The sequence below is a fragment of the Marmota marmota genome, unplaced genomic scaffold, assembly GCF_001458135.2.
Source record: "Marmota marmota marmota unplaced genomic scaffold, marMar, whole genome shotgun sequence".
In the NCBI taxonomy this organism is placed as follows: Eukaryota; Metazoa; Chordata; class Mammalia; order Rodentia; family Sciuridae; genus Marmota; species Marmota marmota.
This window is the reverse complement of record NW_026005937.1, coordinates 331,631-349,834: the sequence shown is the minus strand read 5'-3', so window position 1 is coordinate 349,834 and position 18,204 is coordinate 331,631.

Sequence of the window (18,204 nt, the reverse complement as noted above, 5' to 3'; positions counted from 1 at the left end):
TCTGTCTCCTGGTCCCTAACGCAGCCCCTACCTCCCTTCAAATTGCACTTATTTTTTATTTTTTGACTCTTTCAGGTCTCCTCCTCCATGGTTCCCTCAACACAATTGGTTGGGTGGATCCCTTGCCTCGGGGCCATGCTTGGGTCATGGCTATCACCATACTGTGCACCCACCACGACCCCCCGCGATGCCATTTCATCCTCCTTCTCCTGGCCCCCTTCCCTTATTTGGCATCCCTTGCCAGGTTCCTGGCCCTGGATTCAAATATGAGCCAGGGCACCTTATGTGAAACAGAGCTCTGTCCCTCGCCTTGGTCCTCCACCAGGAACCCAGACACCTGGAGGTAGCCCTGGGCCTGGAGCCTGACTGCCCCCTGCTGGATCCTCTGCCTTCCCTCCCAAATCTTGTCCAGTGTTCTGAGCCCCTACCCAAGCCCTGGCCCTTGGCTCTCTGTTCCCAGTACTAGCTCCTCCCTTGAGCCTCTGGTGGCCCTTCTTGCTCACTGCTTTTCTGGGCATTGTCTGAGGGCCTCTCGCTGGGGCCCCTTCCCTGCTCCCCTTGGCTTTCCTGTACCTCAGTAACCTAGTTCAGCCCTGCCTTCCCAGCTCAGAGATCCCTGCTCTCCCCTGTACTGGGCCCTCATCTAGGTCACTTCCTGGGCTCCTTGCTGGGGTCCTGATCGCCAGCCCACCCACACCCATAATGCAGCCCTTCAGTCTGTTCCTTCCTTCAGCCCTCCAGTCCTTTCTGTCTCTGCCATGCCTGATTTCCTTATTTACTTGCCAGGATGCTCACCCAGGCCAGGCAACTTGGCCTGGCCTCTTGGCCCTGAGGGCTCCCTACTTTGGGAAAACATAGCCCTGCCCCTTGCTTGGGCCCATTGGCCTCCCTCAGCCTGGGCTCTGCTCCAGACTCCTGACACCTTGCAGTGGACCCAGGCCTTGAATCCTTCTCCCCCTGTGCCAGCCCCTCCCCCTTTTCCCCTCTCACCCCTCCCTATCCATGTTTCTTTTCATTCACCCTGGCCCAGGTGCTAGCACTTGGCTCTCCATTAATGGGCCCAGCTCCTTACTTGAGCCCCTGGCCACCCTTCTCCAGAACACTGTCCCTGTCCCTTGGTTTCAGGCCCCTTTTGCCAGCCCCCTTCTGTGCCTCCCCTCTGTTCCCCTCATGTTGTGGTATCCTGGCACTGCCCGGAGCCTCCGCTACCCCTGCTTCACTCTAGCCTAGGCTCCACAAATGGATCTTGAAGCCCACCAACTACCTCAACCTCCACATGCCAGGTATCCCCTCACAGTACCCTCTTTTGCCCCTCATTGGTCCAGGTCCCTCTCTGAGGATCTACTCACCTAAGGCAGAGTAGGGGATTTGGCTGGTCTCTGCACCATGAATGCTCCCTATGGGAAACAGAGCCCTGCCAGTCACCTGAGTCCCCTTTACCGCCTTTACCTTGAGGCCTGGCAGTTAACATGGGACTTGCTCCAATGCAATCCTGAGTGATCTCCTCCCTTCCCTCCTCTGCCTTCTGATCTTCCATGCTGCCCCTACCCCAATCCAGCCCTCCCTATCCCTGACCATTTGTGCTTCTTTATCCAGGCCAGGGAGCTCACCTAGGCCCCTGACTGTGTTCCTCATGTCCCTTGACATAGCATGGAGTCTCCTTGTGTTGAGTCTGACGTGGGGGACCCTTACTTGGGCCCCCCAGTGGGCTCACCTAGGTGCCCCTTGCATTTCCCTCTGTCTCCTGGTCCTCATGCAGGTCCACATTGCAATTTTTTTGTCTCTTTAAGGTCTCCTGCTCCTTGAGTCCCTCATCACAATTGGTTGGGCGGGTCCCTTGCCTGGGACCTGTCTTGGGTCATGGCTCTCACCTTACAGTGCACCCACCACGACCCCCAGTTGTGCCATTTCATTCCCCTCCTCCTGGCCCCCTTCCCTTGTCTGGCCTCTCTTGCCAGGTCCCTGGCCCTGGATTCAAATATGAGCCAGGAACCTTATGCAAAACAGAGCTCAGCCCCTCATCTGGGCCCTTTGCTCTACCTGGGTTCTTGGTCCTCCACCAGGAACCTTGACACCTGGAGGTGGCCCTAGGCCTGAATCCTTACAGCCCCCTGCTGGATCCCCTGTCTTCCCTACCAAATCTAGTCCAGTGTCCTGAGCCCCTCCCCAAGCCTTGGCCCTTGGCTCTCTGTTCCCAGGCCTGGCTACTCACTTGAGCCTCTGGTGGCCCTTCTTGCTCACTGCATTTCTGGGCATTGTCTGAGGGCCCCTCCCTGGGGCCGCTTCCCTGATCCCCTTGCTATTCCTGCACCTTAGTACCCTAGTGCAGCTCTGTCTTCCCAGACCAGTGTTCCCTGGTCTACCCTGGCCTAGGCCCTCCTCTAGGACCTATCCTGGGTCCTGACCCCCAGCCCATGCACACCTGTCCTGCAGCCCTTAAGGCTGTGACCTCCTTTGGCCCTCCAGTCCTTTCTGTCTCTGCCACGCCTGCTTTTCTGACACACTTCCCAGAATGCTCACCCAGGCCAGGTGAATTGGCCTGGCCTCTTGTCCCTGAGGGCTCCCTACTATGGGAAAACGTAGCCCTGCCACTTGCCTAGGCCCTTTGGCCTCCCTCAGCCTGGGCCCTGCTCCGGACCCCTGACACCCTGCAGTGGACCTGGGCCTTTAGCCCATCTCCCGTTGTGCCAGCCCCTCCCCTTTCTCCCCGCCTGTCCCTACCTATCCATGTTCCTTTTCATTCACTCAGGCCCAGGTGCTATCACTTGGTTCTGCATTACCAGGCCCCGCTCTTTGCTTGAGCCCCTGGCCGCTCTTCTAAAGGACCCTGTCCCTGTACCTTGGTTTCAGGCCTCTATTGCCAGCCCCCTCTTTTGCCTCCCCTTGGTTCCTCTCATTCTGTGGTATCCAGGCACTGTCCGGAGCCTCAGATCTCCTTGCTCTGCTCAAGCCTAGGCTCCTTAAATGAGTCCTACAGCCCAGTGAACCCCCAACCTCCACACCCCAGGTATCCCCTCACAGTACCCTTTTTTTCCTCTCATTGGTCCAGGCCTGCTCTGAGGGTCGACTCACCTGGGGCAGAGGAACAGATTTGGTTGGTCTCTGCATCATGAAAACTCCCTATAGGAAACACAGCCCTGTCAGTCACCTGAGTCGCCTTCATTGCCTTTACCTTGAGGCCTGGCAGTTAACATGGGACTTGCTCTAACCCAGCCCTGAGCGGTCTCCTCCCTTGTCTCCACTGCCCTCTAGACTTGCATGCTGCCCCTACTCCAACCCAGCCCTCCCTAACCCTGACCCTTTGAGCTCCAGTTTCTGGGCCGGGTTGCTCGCCTAGGCCCCTAACCATGTTCCTCATTTCCTTTGACATAGCATGGAGCCTACTTGTGTTGAGTCTGACGTGGAGGCCCCTAACTTGGGCCCCTTGCACTTCCCTCTGTCTCCTGGTCCTCACGCAGCCCCTACCTCCTTTCATATTGTGCTTTTTTTTGGGGGGGGGGCTCTATCAGGTCTCCTGCTTCTTGTGTCCCTCATCACAATTGGTTGGGTGGGTGCCTTCCCTGGGACCTGTCTTGGGTCATGGCTCTCACCCTACAGTGCACCCACCATGACACCCAGTAGTGCCATTTCATCCCCCTCCTCCTGGCCTGCTTTCCTTGTCTGGCCTCTCTTACCAGGTCCCTGGACCTGTATTCAAATATGAGCCAGGGCACCTTATGGGAAACAGAGCTCAGCCCCTCGTCCGGGCCCCTTGCTCTACCTGGGTGCTTGGTCCTCCACCAGGAACCTTGACACCTGGAGGAGGCCCTAGATTGGAATCCTTACAGCCCCCTGCTGGATCTCCTGCCTTCCATCCCAAATCTAGTCCAGTGTCCTGAGCCCCTGCCCAAGCCCTGGCCCTTGGCTCTCTGTTCCAGGCCTGGCTACTCGCTTGAGCCTCTGGTGACCCTTCTTTCTCACTGCTTTTCTGGGCATTTTCTGAGGGCCTCTCGCTGGGGACGCTTCCCTGATTCCCTTGACTTGCCTGCACCTCAGTACCCTAGTGTAGCCCAGCATTCCCAGCCCAGCATTCCCTGCTCTCCCCTGGCCTGGGCCCTCCTCTAGGACCCTTCCTGGGCTCCTTGCTGGAGTCCTGACCCCCAGCCCACCCACACTCATCCTGCAGCCTTTCAGGCTGTGCCCTCCTTCGGCCCTCCAGTCCTTTCTGTTTCTGCCATGCCTGCTTTTTATGACACCCTTCCCAGGCCAGGCAAATTGTCCTGTCCTCTTGGCCCTGGAGGTTTCTTACTTTGAAAAAACATAGTCCTGCCCCTTGCCTAGGCTCTTTGGCTTCCCTCAGCCTGGGCCCTGCTCCGGACCCCTGAAACCCTGCAGTGGACCTGGGCCTTGAGCCATTCTCTCCCTGTGCCAGCCCCTCCCCTTTCTCCCCTCCCATCCCTCCCTATCCATGTTCCTTTTCATTCACCCAGGCCCAGGTGCTCACAGGTTGCTCTCCAATCCTGGGCCCGGAACCTTGCTTCTCAGGGACCCTGTCCCTGTATCTTGTTTTCAGGCCCCTTTTGGCAGCCCCATCCTGTGCCTCTCCTATGATCCCCTCATGCTACGGTATCCTGGCATTGCCGGACCCTCTGCTACCCCTGCTTCACCGAAGCCTAGGCTCCTCAAAGGGGTTCTGCATCCCACTGACCCTCTCCAACCTCTGCACACCAGTTATCACCTCACAGTATGCTCTTTTGCCACTCATATGAGCCTGGGAACGTTATGTGAAACAATGCCCAGAAAAGCAGTGAGGAAGAAGGGCCACCAGAGGATCAAGTGAGGAGCCAGGCCTGGGAACAGAGAGCCAAGGGCCAGTGCTTGGGCAGGGGGCTATGACATTGGATTACATTTGGGAAGGAAAGCAGTCAGGCTCCAGGCCCAGGGCCACCTCCAAGTTTCAGGGTTCCTAGTGCTGGACAAGCATCCAGGGAGAGCAAGGACCCCAGGTGAGGGCCAGGGCATGGTTTCCCATAAGGTGCTCTGGATTAGATGAGAAACTATAGCCAGGGTCCTGGCACATGAGGCCAGGAAAAGGAAGGGGGCCAGAAGGAGGGCGATGGGAGGGCATGCAAAGGGGTCAGGGTGGCTGCACATAGGGATGAGACCCAGGACCCAAGCCAGGCATCCAGGCAAGGGACCCCCTGATCAATGGTGATGGGGGACACAAGGAGCAGGAGACCTGTGAGCACCAGAAAAATGCACAAGGGGAAGGGGAGGAAGGGGCTCTGTGAGGACCAGGAGAAGCCAAGGGGCACCTAGGGGAGCCTGCTGGCAGGACCAAACAAGGGGCCCCCACGTCAGACCCAACACAAAGAGATTCCTTGCTATGCCAAGGGCCATGAGGAACGCAGTCAGGGGCTCAGGTGAACATCCAGGTGAGGGACTGGAGTGCAAAGGGTCAGGGTTAGGGATGGCTGGGTCGCAGTAGGGGCAGCATGGAAGGCTGGAAGGAAGGGAGGAGATCACTCAGGGCTGGGTTGGAGCAAGTTCATGTTAACTGCCAGGGCTCAAGTTTCAGGCAGTGATTGGGACTCTGGCGAGTGGCAGGGCTGTGTTTCCCATAGGGATCATTGAGGGCGCAAAGGTGAGCCAATTCAGCTCCTCTGCCCCAGGTGAATAGATCCTCAGACAGGGACCTGGATCAAAGGAGTGGGGGCAAAGAGGGTACTGTGAGGGGATACCTGGTGTACAGAGTTGGGCAGGGTGGCATGCAGGACCCATTCAAGCAGCACAGGATAGGGAGAAGAAGAGGAAGCAGAGGGTCCAGGTAGTGCCAGCATACCACAGCATTTGGGGATCCGAGGGGGTGGGCAACAGGGGCCTGAAACCAAGGGACAGGGAAAGGGTCCTCAAGAAGTGGGAGAGTGGGTCAGGGTCTCAAGCAAGGAGCCAGACCCAGTAATGGAGAGCCAAGTGCTAGCACCATGAACTGGGTGAATGAAAAGAAACCTGGAGGGGGAGCAGCAGGAGGAGAGAATGTGGAGTCAGTGGCAAAGGGGGAAAATGGGTCAAGGCCCAGATCCACTATAGGGTGTCAGGGTTCTGGATCAGGGCCCCTGGTTAAGGGAGGCCAAAGTGCCCAGGCAAAGTGCAGGGCTACGTTTTCCAAAGGGAGCCCCTAGGGCCAAGAAGCCAAATCAAGTTGCCTGGCCCGGGTGAGCATCCTGGGAAGGGGATCAGGAAAGCGGGCATGGCAGAGATAGAAAGGACAGGAGGGCCAAAGCATGGCACAGCCTGAAGGGCTGCTGGATGATTGTGGGTGGGGTGGGGGCCAGGATTCCAGCAAGGAGCCCAGGAAGGGATCTAGAAGAGGGCCCAGGCCAGGGGAGAGCAGGGATTGCTGGGTTGGGAAGGCAGGGTTGCATTAGTGTACTGCAGTCCAGGAATGCAAAGGGGAGCAGGGAAGCGGCTCCAGTGAGGGGCCCTCAGATAATGCACAGAAGATCAGAGAGCAAGAAGGGCCATCAGAGGCTCAAGAGAGCAGCCAGGCCAGGGAACAAAGAGCCAAGGTCTAGGGCTTGGGTAAGGGGCTCAGAACAGTAGATTACATTTGGGAAGGAAGACTGTACTATGCTGGATCCCTTGCACTGTGCTGGATTCAAGCAGCACAGGTAGGGAGAAGCAGGGGTAGCAGAGGGTCCAGGCAGTGCCAGCATACTACAGCATGAGGGGGATCAGAGGGGAGGCACATGAGGGGGCGGGCAACAGGTGCATGAAACCAAGGGACAGGGAAAGGGTCCTGAAGAAGGCTCAGGATCTCAAGCAAGGAGCATTTTGTATCCTCCCCTTCTGCTCGTAGTAGATTATTTATGATGTTTGTGTAAAAACCACTATGGTCATTATTTAAATTAAACAAAAGGGGGAAATGTTAGAGTCTGTAAACAAGTCAGGATGGCGCCTGGCATTTTGCCAGAGAAATGTTAGAGTCTGTAAACAAGTCGGGATGGCGCCTGGCATTCTGCCAGAGGGAGTGGTTTGAGAAGTAACACCATCGAGCCCTTAAGTGTGGAGATTCCTTATTGGTTGACTGCTGTATCTAGTTTATGTTAATTAAGATAAGCTGTGTGGAATGTATAAATACCTCTGTTGTCCTACAATAAACGGCTCCCACTCCTGCTGTATCAATCTACACAAGTTGTTCATCACCCCCCGGTTATTTTGCTGCAGCTGGACTGCGGCAAGCCAGTCCCAGTAATGGAGAGACAAGTGCTAGCACCTGGACCTGGGTGAATGAAATAAAACATGGCTGGGAGCAGTGGGAGGGGAGAAAGTAAAGTTGGTGGCACAGGGGGAGAACCGCTCAAGGCCCAGGTCCCCTGCAGTGTGTCATGGATTGGGAGCAGGGCCCTAGCTGAGGGAGGCCAAAGGGCCCAGGCAAGGGGCAGGACTATGTTTTCCAAAGGGAGCCTCCAGGCCCAAGAGGTCAAATCAAGTCCCTGGCATGGGTGAGCATCCTGGGAAGATAATCAGGAAAGTGGGCATGGCAGAGACATAAAGGACAGGAGGGCCTATCAGGGCAGACTGAAGGGCTGCAGGATGGGTGTGGGTGGGGTGGGTCTAGGACCTCAGCAAGGAGCCCAGGCAAGGGTCCTAGAAGAGGGCCCAGGCCAGGGAAGAGCAGGGAATGCCAGGCCAGGAAGGCATGGCTTCACTAAAGTACGCAGTCCAGAAATGCCAAGGGGAGCAGGGAAGCGGCCCCAGCAAGGGGTCCTCAGACAATGCCCAGAAAAGCAGTGAGCAAGAAGGGCAATCAGAGGCTCAAGCAAGGAGCCAGGCCAGGGAATGGAGAGCCAAGGGCCAGGGCTTGGGCAGGGCCTCAGGATAGTGGATTACATTTGGGAAGGAAGGCAGGGGATCCAGCAGGGCAAAGTCAGGCTCCAGGCCCGGGGCCACCTCCAGGTTTCAGGGTTCCTGGTGCCAGACCAATCTCCCAGGGAGAGCAAGAGTCCCAGGTGAGGGCCAGGGCATTGTTTCCCATAAGAAGCCCTGGATCAGATGAGAAACTATGGTCAGGGTTCTGGCAAAGGAGGCCAGGAAAAGGAAGGGCGCCAGAAGGAGGGTGACTGGAGGGCATGCAAGGGGGTCAGGGTGGGTACGCATAGGGCGAGACTCAGGACCCAAGCCAGGCTCCCAGGCAAGTGACTCACCTGATCAATGATGATGGGGAACCCAAGGAGCAGGAGACCTGTAAGCACCAGAATAAGGCTCAAGGGGAAGGGGAGGAAGGGGCTGCCTGAGGACCAGGAGAAGCCAAGGGGCACCTAGGGGAGCACACTGGTGGGCCCAAGCAAGGGGCCCCCAGGTCAGACCCAACATGAAGAGACTCCTTGCTATGCCAAGGGCCATGAGGAACATGGTCAGGGGTTCAGGTAAACACCCAGGCCCAGGGACCAGAGCACAAAGGGTCAGGGTTCGGGAGGAGTGGGTCATTGTAGAGGCAGCATGGAAGGTCAGAGGGAAGGGAGGGGATAACTCAGGGCTGGGTTGGAGCAAGTCCATGTTAACTTCCAGGCCTCAAGGTTCAGGCAGTGAGGGGGACTCATTCAAGTAGCAGGGCAGTGTTTCCCACAGGGAACATTCAGGGCACAGAGGAAAGCCAATTCCGCTCCTCTGCCCCAGGTGAGTAGATCCTCAGAGAGGGACCTGGACCAAATTAGTGGGGGGAGTACAAAGAGGGTACTATGAGGGGATAACTGGTGTGTGGAATTCGGGGGGGTGTGTGGGGGCTGTAAGACATATTCCACCAGCACAGGGTAGGGCGAAGCTGGGGGACTGGAGTGTCTGGGCAGTGCCTACATATCACAGCATGATGGGATAAGAGGGCAAGAAGAGGAGGGGGCTGGCAACAGGGGCCTGGAACCAAGAGACATGGAAAAGGTCCAGAAGAAGGAGGGGAATGGCTCAGGGTCTCAAGCAAGGATCTGAGCCCAGTAATGAAGAGCGAAGTGCTAGCACGTGGGCCTGGGTGAATGAAAAGAAACATGGAGGGGGAGCAGTGGAAAGGGAGAAAGTGGAGGCGGTGGCACAAGGGTAGAATGGGTCAAGGCCCAGATCCACTGCAGGGGTCAGGTGCAGGGCCCCAGCTGAGGGAGGCCAAGGGCCCAGACAAGGGGCAGGGCTACATTTTCCAAAAGGAGCCCCCAGTGCCAAGAGGCCAAATCAAGTCACCTGGCCCATGTGGGCATCCTGGGAAGGCGACCAGGAAAGTGGGCATGGCAGAGACAGTAAGGAAAAGAGGGCTGAAGCAGGGAACAGCCTGAAGGGCCACAGGACTGGTGTGGGTGGCGTGGGGGCCAGGCCCCCAGCAAGGAGCCCAGGCAAGGGACCTAGAAGAGGGCCCAGTTCAGAGGAGAGCAGGGAACACCAGGCTGATAAAGCAGGGCTGCACTAGGGTACTTTAGTACAGGAATGCCAAGGGGAAGCCTTCCCAGTGAGGGGCCCTCAGGCCATGCCCAGAAAAGCAGTGAAAAAGAAGGGTCACCAGATGCTCAAGTGAGGAGCCAGGCCAGGGAACGAAGAGCCAAGGGCCAGGGCTTGGGCAGGGCACTCAGGATAGTGGATTGCTTTTGGGAAGGAAAGCATGGGATCCAGCAGTAGGCAGTCAGGTTTCAGGCCCAGGGCCACCTCCAGGTTTCAGGATTCCTGGTGCTGGACCAAGCACCCAGGGAGAGCAAGGGGCCCAGGCAAGGGCCAGGGTATTGTTTCCCATAAGGTGCCCTGGATCCGTTTTGTAAGGTGGCCAGAAAGAGGGTGACAGGAGAGCATGGAAGGGGGTCGGCATGGGTGCGTATAGGGGCAAGACCCAGGCCCAAGCCAGGCGCCCAGGCAAGGGACTCACAGGATCAATTGTGATTTGAGACCCAAGGAGCAGGACACCTGCGAGTGCCAGAAAAAAAGCTCAAGGTGAAGTGGAGTAAGGGGCTGTGTGAGGACCAGGAGAAGCCAAGGAGCACCTTGGGGATCTTGTTATCATTCCCACGCAAGGGGCTCCCTGTTCAGACACAACACGAACAGACTCCTTGAAATGCCAAGGTCCATGAGTAATGAGGTATGGTGCTCATGCGACCACCCAGGCCCAGGAACTGGAGCACAAATGGTCAGGGATAGAGATGGCTGGGTTGTGGTAGGGGTAGCATGCAAGGCCAGAGGGCAGGAGAGGGATGGGAGGGGATTGCTCAGGGCTGGGTTCCAGCAAGTGCAAGTTAACTGCCAGGCCTCAAGGTTCAGACAGTGAAGAAGAATCAGGCCAGTGGCAGGGATGTGTTTCCCATAGAGAGCATTCAGGGCACAGAGGCCAGCTAATTCTGCTCCTCTGCCCCAGGTGAGTAGATCCTAAGAGAAGGACCTGGAACAAAGGAGGGGCCAAAGAGGGTACTGTGAGGGGATACCTGGTGTGCAGAAGTGGGGGGTGTCGGGCTGCCAGGACCCATTCAAGCAGCATAGGCTAGGGAGAAGTAGGGGGAACAGAGGTTCAGGGCATTGCCAGGATACCACACCATGAGGTAATCATAGGGGAGGCACAGGAGGGGGCCGGTAAAAGGGGCCTGATACCAAGGGACAGGGACTGGATCCTTGAGAAGGGCAGCCACGAGCTCAAGAAAGGAGCCAGGCCCAGTAATGGAGAGCCAAGTGCTAGCACGTGGGCCTGGGTGAATGAAAAAGGACATGGTTGTCTGTGGGAGCTCTTCTACCTCTGCAGCCTGGGTAGATTGGAATGGCTCCTCCAGGTGAGAGATCCCTCCCACCTTGGTGTCCAGGCTAGATTGTATACTGCCTCAGACAGTATACAATATATAGAGAGAAGGGACTCACCCTTACAGTCATGAGATCCCTTCCACCTGGGTGCCCAATGGGGGTGGTGGCTCCTGTACAGCTGCAGCCAGGGTAGCAGGGACTCCCACTCCAGGTGGGATACACCTTTCACCTGGGTGTCAGGGGGAGCTCATATCTAGGTGCAGCCAGAGGAGCAGGGACTCTCCCCTCTAGGCAATAGACCCCTCACACCTAGGTTTGCTTGTGGGGCTCCTATAGAGCTGCAGCCAAGGTAACAGGGACTCACCCTTACAGGCAGGAGATCTCTTTCACCTGTGTGTCTAGCGGAACTCATATACCTCCGCAGGCAGGGTAGAGGGGACTCGCCCCTCCAGTCAGGAGATGCCTCACAACTGAGGTCCAGGGAGCTAATACACCACCCCAACCAGGGAGACCCCTCCCACCTGAGTGTTGTGGAGATCTTGTATACTGCTGCAGCCAGGTTAGAGGGGACTCGCCTCTCCAGGCAAAGATCCTTCCAAACTGGGTGTCAAGGGGAGCTCTTAAACCACTGCAACCAGGGTAGAGGGCACTTGCCTTGCCAGGCTGGAAACCACTCCCACCTTGTTGTCTGGGGGGACTCTCATACTGCCAAGTCAGGGTAGCAAGGACTCACCCCTCCAGGCGAGAGACACCTCCACCCTGGGTGTCAGGGGAGCTCCTATATCACTGCAGCCAGGTTAGTGGGGACTCAAACCTCCAGTCAGGAAACCCTTCCCACCTGGGTGACTGGGGAAGCTCCTATACCTCCCAGCCAGGGTAGAGGGGACTCCCTCCTCCAGTTGGGAGATGCCTCCCACATGGGTGTCCTGGGAGCTCTTATTTGGCACCAGCTAAAGTAGAGGTGACTCGCCTCTCCAGTGGGGAGACCCCTACCACTGGGTGCTGGAGTCTTGTATAGTTTGTATACCACCAAAACCAGGGTAGAGGGGACTCACCCTCCAGCTGGGAGACCCCACCCAACTGAGTGTCTGGGGAAGCTTGTATACCTGCATAGCTAGGGTAGAGGGGATTTCCTGCTCTAGGTGGGTGACCCTTCCTACCAGGGTGTCAGGGGTAACTCTTATCCTGCCATAGCCCAGGTAGAGGGGATTTGCCCTTCCAGGCAGGATACCCCTCCCACCTGAGTGTCAGGGGTAGCTCTTATACCACCACAGCCAGAGTAGAGGGGACGTGCCCCTCCAGGCGGGAGACCCATTTCCTCCTAGGTGTTCAGGGAGCTCCTATACCGCCACAGGAAGGGTAGTGGAAATTCGCCACTCTAGGCAGGAGATGCCTTCCAACTGGGTTTCAGGTGGAGCTAGTATACTGCACCAGCCAGGGTAGAGGGGACTTGCCCCTCCAGGAGGGAGACCCCGCCAACCTAGGTGTGGGTGGAGGAGCTCATATACCAGGGTAGTGGGGACTCGCCCCTCCAGGGAGGAGACCCTTCCCACTTGGGTGTAGCTGGGAGTTGTATAACACCTTAGCCAGGGTAGAGGGGACTCGCTCCTCCAGGTGGGAGACTCCTCCCACCTGGGTATCAGGGGAGCTCATATTCTACAGCAGCCAGGGTAGAGTGTGCTTGCCCCTTCAGGCGGGAGACCCTTCCCAGCAGGCTGTCAGGGGAAGTTCATATACTTCTAGCAGCCAGGGTAGAGAGGACTCACCCCTCTATATTGGAGACCCCTCCCAGGTGTGTGTGTGGGGGGGCTCGAATACCACCTTATCCAGTATAGAGGGGACTCCTGCCTCCTTTTGGGAGACCTCTCCCACCTGGTGTCTGGGAGAGCTCCTACACCACTGCAGCCAGGGTAGAAGGGACTCGCCCCTCTAGGCAGGAGACCCCTCACACTGGATGTCTGGGGGAGCTCCTATACAGCTGCAGCCAGGGGAGAGCTGACTCACCCCTCCAGGAAAAAGACCCTTCCCATCTGGGTGTCAGGGGGATCTCATATACTGGTACAGCCAGGGTAGAGTGGACACACTCCTACAGGGGAGAGACCCCTCCCATCTTGGGGCCAGGGCGAGCTTGTATTCCACCTTAGCCAAGATAGAAGGGACTCGACCCTCCAAGCGGGAGACCCCTCCCACCTAGGTGTTGGGGGGGCAGGTATACAGCTGCAGCCAGGGTAGCTGGGACTCGCCCCTCCAGGCGGGAGACCCCTTTCACCTGATTGTCAGGGGGAGCTCTTACCCCACCGCAGCCATTTTAGAGGGGACTCGCCCCTTATGGCAAGAGACCACTCCCCCCTAAGTGTTGGAGGGGAGCTTGTGTATCTCTAGAGCTTGGGTGGAGGGGACTCACCCCTTCCAGTGGGAGACACCTCCCATCTTGGTAAGTTGGGGGAGCTCTTATACCACAGCAGCCAGAATAGAGGGGACTCTCCCCTCCAAGCAGGAGACCACTCCCACCTGGGTCTCTGGGAAAGCTGATAAACCCCTGCAGCCAGGGTGGGGGAAGTCACACTTCTAGGCTGGAGACCCCGCCAACCAGTGTGTCAGGTAAACTCCTTAACCACTGCATCAAGGGTAGAGGAGACTCGCCCCTCCAGGTGGAAGAACCCTCCCACCTGGGTGTCAGGTGGAGCTTATATACCCCAGCAGCCAGGGTAGAGGCGACTTGCACCTTCAAGAGAGCGACACCTCTCACCTGGAAATGGGGATAACTCCTATCCTGCCTTAGCCAGGGTAGAGGGGACTTGCCCCTCCAGGTGGAAGACCCCTCCACATGGGTGTCTGCAGAGGTGGGGTTCATATACAGCTGCAGCTGTGGTAGCAGCAACTCACCTCTCCTGGGGGTAGGAGGGGGCTCTTATACCACCGCAGCCAGGGTTGAGTGGACTTGCCCCTTCAGGCAGGAAACCCTCCCTCTTGAGTGTTGTGGGGAACTTGTATACCACCTCAGCCATGGTAGAAGAGACTTGCCCATCCAGGCGGGAGACCCATCCAATTGGCTGTCAGCAGGAGCTCATATACCTCCACAGCCAAGAAAGAAAGTACTTGCCCCTTCTACCGGGAGAACCCTCCATCCAGGGTGTCAGGGGGTGCTCATATATGGCCACATCCAGGATAGAGGGAACTCGCCCCTCCAGGTAGGAGATCCCTCCCATCTGGGTGTCATGGGGCGCTCTTATACAACTGCAGCCATGGGAGAGGGTTCTTTACATTTCAGGCAGGAGAACCTTCCCACCTAGGTATCAGGGGAGCTCCTATACCACTGCAGTCAGGGTAGAGGGAATGCTATCATCCAGACAGGAGACCTTTTCCACCTGGGGAGCTCAAATATCGCTGCAGCAGGGTAGAGGGGACTCTAGCCTCCTGGCCAGAGACTCCTCCCAACTGGGTGTCAGGGGAGCTCCTATACTACAACAGCCAGGGTATAGGGACTCCCACCTCTAGGCAGGAGACCCCTCTCACGTGGGTGTTAGAGAGAGATCTTACACCACTGCAGTCAGGATACAGTGGACTTGCCCTTCCAGTCAGGCGAGCCCTCCCACTTGGGTGTCTGTGAGCTCCTATACATCTGCACCCAGGGTAGTGTGGACTCGCCCCTCCAATTGGGAGACCCCTCCCTCCTGAGTGTCTGAGAGAGCTTGATTACTGCAGCAGCCAGGGTAGAGGGGACTCGCCCCAACGGGCGAGAGACTCCTCCCTCCTGGGTCTGGGCGGGGGAGCTTCTATACTTCCACAGCCAGGATAGAGGGCCCCTGCAGGCGGAAGACCCCTTCCACCTGGGTGTACAGAGAGTTCTTGTATGGCAAGAGCTAAAGTAGAGTTGACTCACACTTCCATGGGGGATACCCCTCCCACCTGGGTGTCTTGGAGAGCTTGTATACAGCCACAGCCAGGGTAGAGGGACTCATTGCTCCTGGTGGGAGACCTCTAAAACCTGGGTGTCTTGGGAAGCTTGTATACTCCTGTGCCAATGTAGAGGGGACTCTCCATTCTAATTGGGAGACCCCATAACTTGGTGTTGGGGGGGGTCCTATGCAGCCAGAGCCAGGGGAGAGGGGACAAGAACCTCCAGGCAGAAGATCCCTTCCACCTGGTTGTCAGGGTAGTTCATATACTGCCATAGCAGGGTAGAGGGGGTAGACCCCTCCCATCTGGGTATAGGGGGAACCTCCTATACCATTGCAGCCAGGGTAGAGGGGACTCGCATCTCCAGGCTGGAGACCCTCCCACCTGGGTGTCAGGGAAAGCTAGTAAACCACTGTAGCCTGGGTAAAGGGGACTTTCCCCTTTAGGTGGGAGGTCCCTCCCATCTGGGTATGGGGGGGAGCTAGTATACCACAGTAGCCAGAATAGAGAGGACTCGCCCCTCCAAGCAGGAAACCCTTCCCACCTGGGTGTCTGGGAGAGTTGGTACACCCTCTCAGCCACTGTAGCAGGAAGTCACCCTTCCATGCGGGAGTCCCCTCTCACCTGGGTGTCAGGGGAACATCCTTAACCTCTGCAGCCAGGGAAGTGTGGACTCGCCCCTCCAGGTTGAAGACACCTCCCACTTGGGTGTCAGGTGGAGCTCATATATTCCAACAGCAATGGTAGAGGCAACTCGCATTTCCAGTCAAGAAACACCTCCCGCCTGGGAATGGGAGTAACTCCTATACCCCCTTAGCCCGAGAGTAGAGGTGACTCGGCCCTCCAGGTGGAAGACCCCTCCCACCTGAGTGTCTGGGAGAGCTTGTTTACAGCCACAGCCAGGGTAGAGGGGACTCATTGTTCCAGGTGGGAGACTGTTCCCAACTGGGTGTGAGTCCCCCGCAGCCAGTGTAGAGGATACTCACCCCTCCATTTGGGGGTATATACTGCCCCAGAACGGGTAGAGGGGACTCGTCCCTAAAGGTGGGAGACCCCTCCTACCTGGGTGTCCTGGGGAGGGGGGGCTCGTATATAGCTTCAGGCAGGGTTGCAGGGACCTGAAAGCCCTGGTGGAACACCACTTTCATCGGGTGTCCGGGGGAGTGCCTATCCTGCAGCAGCCATGGTAGAGAGGACCTGCCCCTCCAGGCAAGAGTCCCCTCCCTCTTGATGTTCAGGGGGAGCTCATATACTGCTCCAGACAGGAGAGAGGGGACTCGCCCCTCCAAGAAGGAGACCCCTCCCACCTGGGTGTCAGGGAAAGCTAGTATACCACTGGAGCCAGGGAAAAGGGGACTCCCCCTTTCAGGAAATAGACTCCTCCCATCTGCTAATGAGGGTGGCTCATATACCACAGCAGCCAGGGTAGAGGGGACTTGCCCATCCATGCGGGAGACCCCTCCACCTGGGTGTCTGGGGAGAGCTTCTATACTGCCTTAGCTAGAGTGGAATGTACTCTCTCCTCCAGGTGGGAGGCCCCTCCCATTTGGCTATGTGGGGGGCAGAGCTCATATATCACTGCAACCTGGATAGAGGGGTTTTGTCCCACTAGGTGGGACACCCTCAACCCTCCTTGTCACGGGAGCTCATATACTGATGCAGAGAGGGTAAAGGGGATTTGCCTCAAAGGGCGAGAGACCCCTCCCACCTTGGTGTAGGGGGGAGCTCCTTTACTGCCACAGCCAGGGTACATGGCACTCGCCCCTCCAAGCTGGAGACCCCTACCACCTGGGTGCTAGAGGGAGCTCATATACCACCCCAGCCAGGAGAGAGGCAACTCGCCCCTCCTTGTGGGAGACTCCTCCCAACTGGGTTACTGGGGGGAGCTCTACACCGCTGAAGCCAGGGTAGAGTGGACTCGCCTGTCCAGACGGGAGACCCCTTCCATCTGTGTGTTGCTGGCAGTTTATGTACCACCTTAGCCAGGGTAGAGTGGACTTGCCCCTCCAGACAGGAGATCTCTCCCACCTGGGTGTCAGGGAAAGCTCCCATATCACAGCAGCCAGGGTACCGGGGATTCACTCCTCTAGGCAGGAGACCCCTCCCACCTGCGTGTCCTAGGGAGCTTATATATCGCGCCAGCCAGGGGAGAGGACACTCGACCCTCAAGGCGGGAGACTGCTCCCACCTGGGTGTCCTGGGGGAGGGGGTCTCTTATACAGCTACAGGCAGGGTATAAGAGCAGAAGACCACTTTCACCTGGGTGTTGGGGGAGCTCCTATCCTGCTGTAGCCATGGTTGCTGGGACTGGCCCCTCCAGGCAAGAGACCCGTCCCACCTGATGGTCGGGGGGAGTTCATATACTTCTGCAGCCAAGGTAGAGGGGACTCACCCCTCTAGGCCAGAGACCCTCCCAACTGGGTGTATGGGGGCAGCTCCTATACCGCTGCAGCCAGGGTAGAGGGGACTCATCCCTCCAGGCCAGAAACCCTCCCACCTGAGTGTTTGGGGAGCTCCTTTACTGTCACAGCCATTGTAGAGGGAACTCATGCCTCCAGACAGGAGACCTCTCCCACCTGGGTGTCAGGGGAAAGTAGTATACCACTTCAGCCAGGGAAAAGGGGACTCATCCCTTCAGTCGGGAGACCCATCCCACCTGGGTGTCACAGGGAGCTTGTGTATCACCTTAGCCAGGGTAGAGGTGACTCGCACCTCCAGGCGGGAGAGCGCTCCCTCCTGGGGTGTCTGGGAGTTTGTACACTGTGTTAATCAGGGTGGAGGGTACTCTATCCTCCAGGAAGGAGACCCCCCCTCTTGCTATAAGTGGGGGACTGGTATACCGCTGCAGCCAGGAGAGAAAGGACTCTCCCCACTAGGCCGGAGAAGCCTAAACACTGGTTGTCAGGGGATCTCATATACTGGCAGAGGCAGGGAAGAGGGGACTTGACATTCCAGATGAGAGACTCCTCCCACCTGTGTGTCTGTTGGGGGAGCTCTTAAACTACTACAGCCAGGGTAGTGAGGACTCCCCACTCCAGACAGGAAACCCCTCCCACCTGGTTGTTGTATGGGGAGCTTGTATACCACCTTAGACAAAGTAGAGAGGACTCGCCAATCCAGGCAGGAGAACCCTCCCACCAGGTTGTCAGGGGTGAGCTCCTATACCATAGAAGCCAGGGTATAGAGTATATGCAACTCCTGTTGGGAGATCCATTCCACCTGGATGTTAAAGGGAGCTTTTATACAGCTGCATCCAGGGTACAGGGGACTCACCCCCTCCAGGCTGCAGACACCTCCCACCTGGGAGGGATCTAGTATACCTCTGGAGCCAGGGTAGAGGAAACTCACCTTTCCGGCCTGGAGACGCCTCCCACCTGAGTGTCAAGGTTGGGGAGCTCTTATGCCACTGCAGCCAGGGTAGTGGGGACTACTCTTTCCACACAGAAAACCCCTCCCACCTGGGTGTCATGGGGATCTCTTATACTACAGCAGCCAGGGTAGAGGGGAATCGCCCCTCCTGGCGAAAGACTCCTCCCACCTGGGTGTTGCAGGGAGCTTGTATACCAGGTT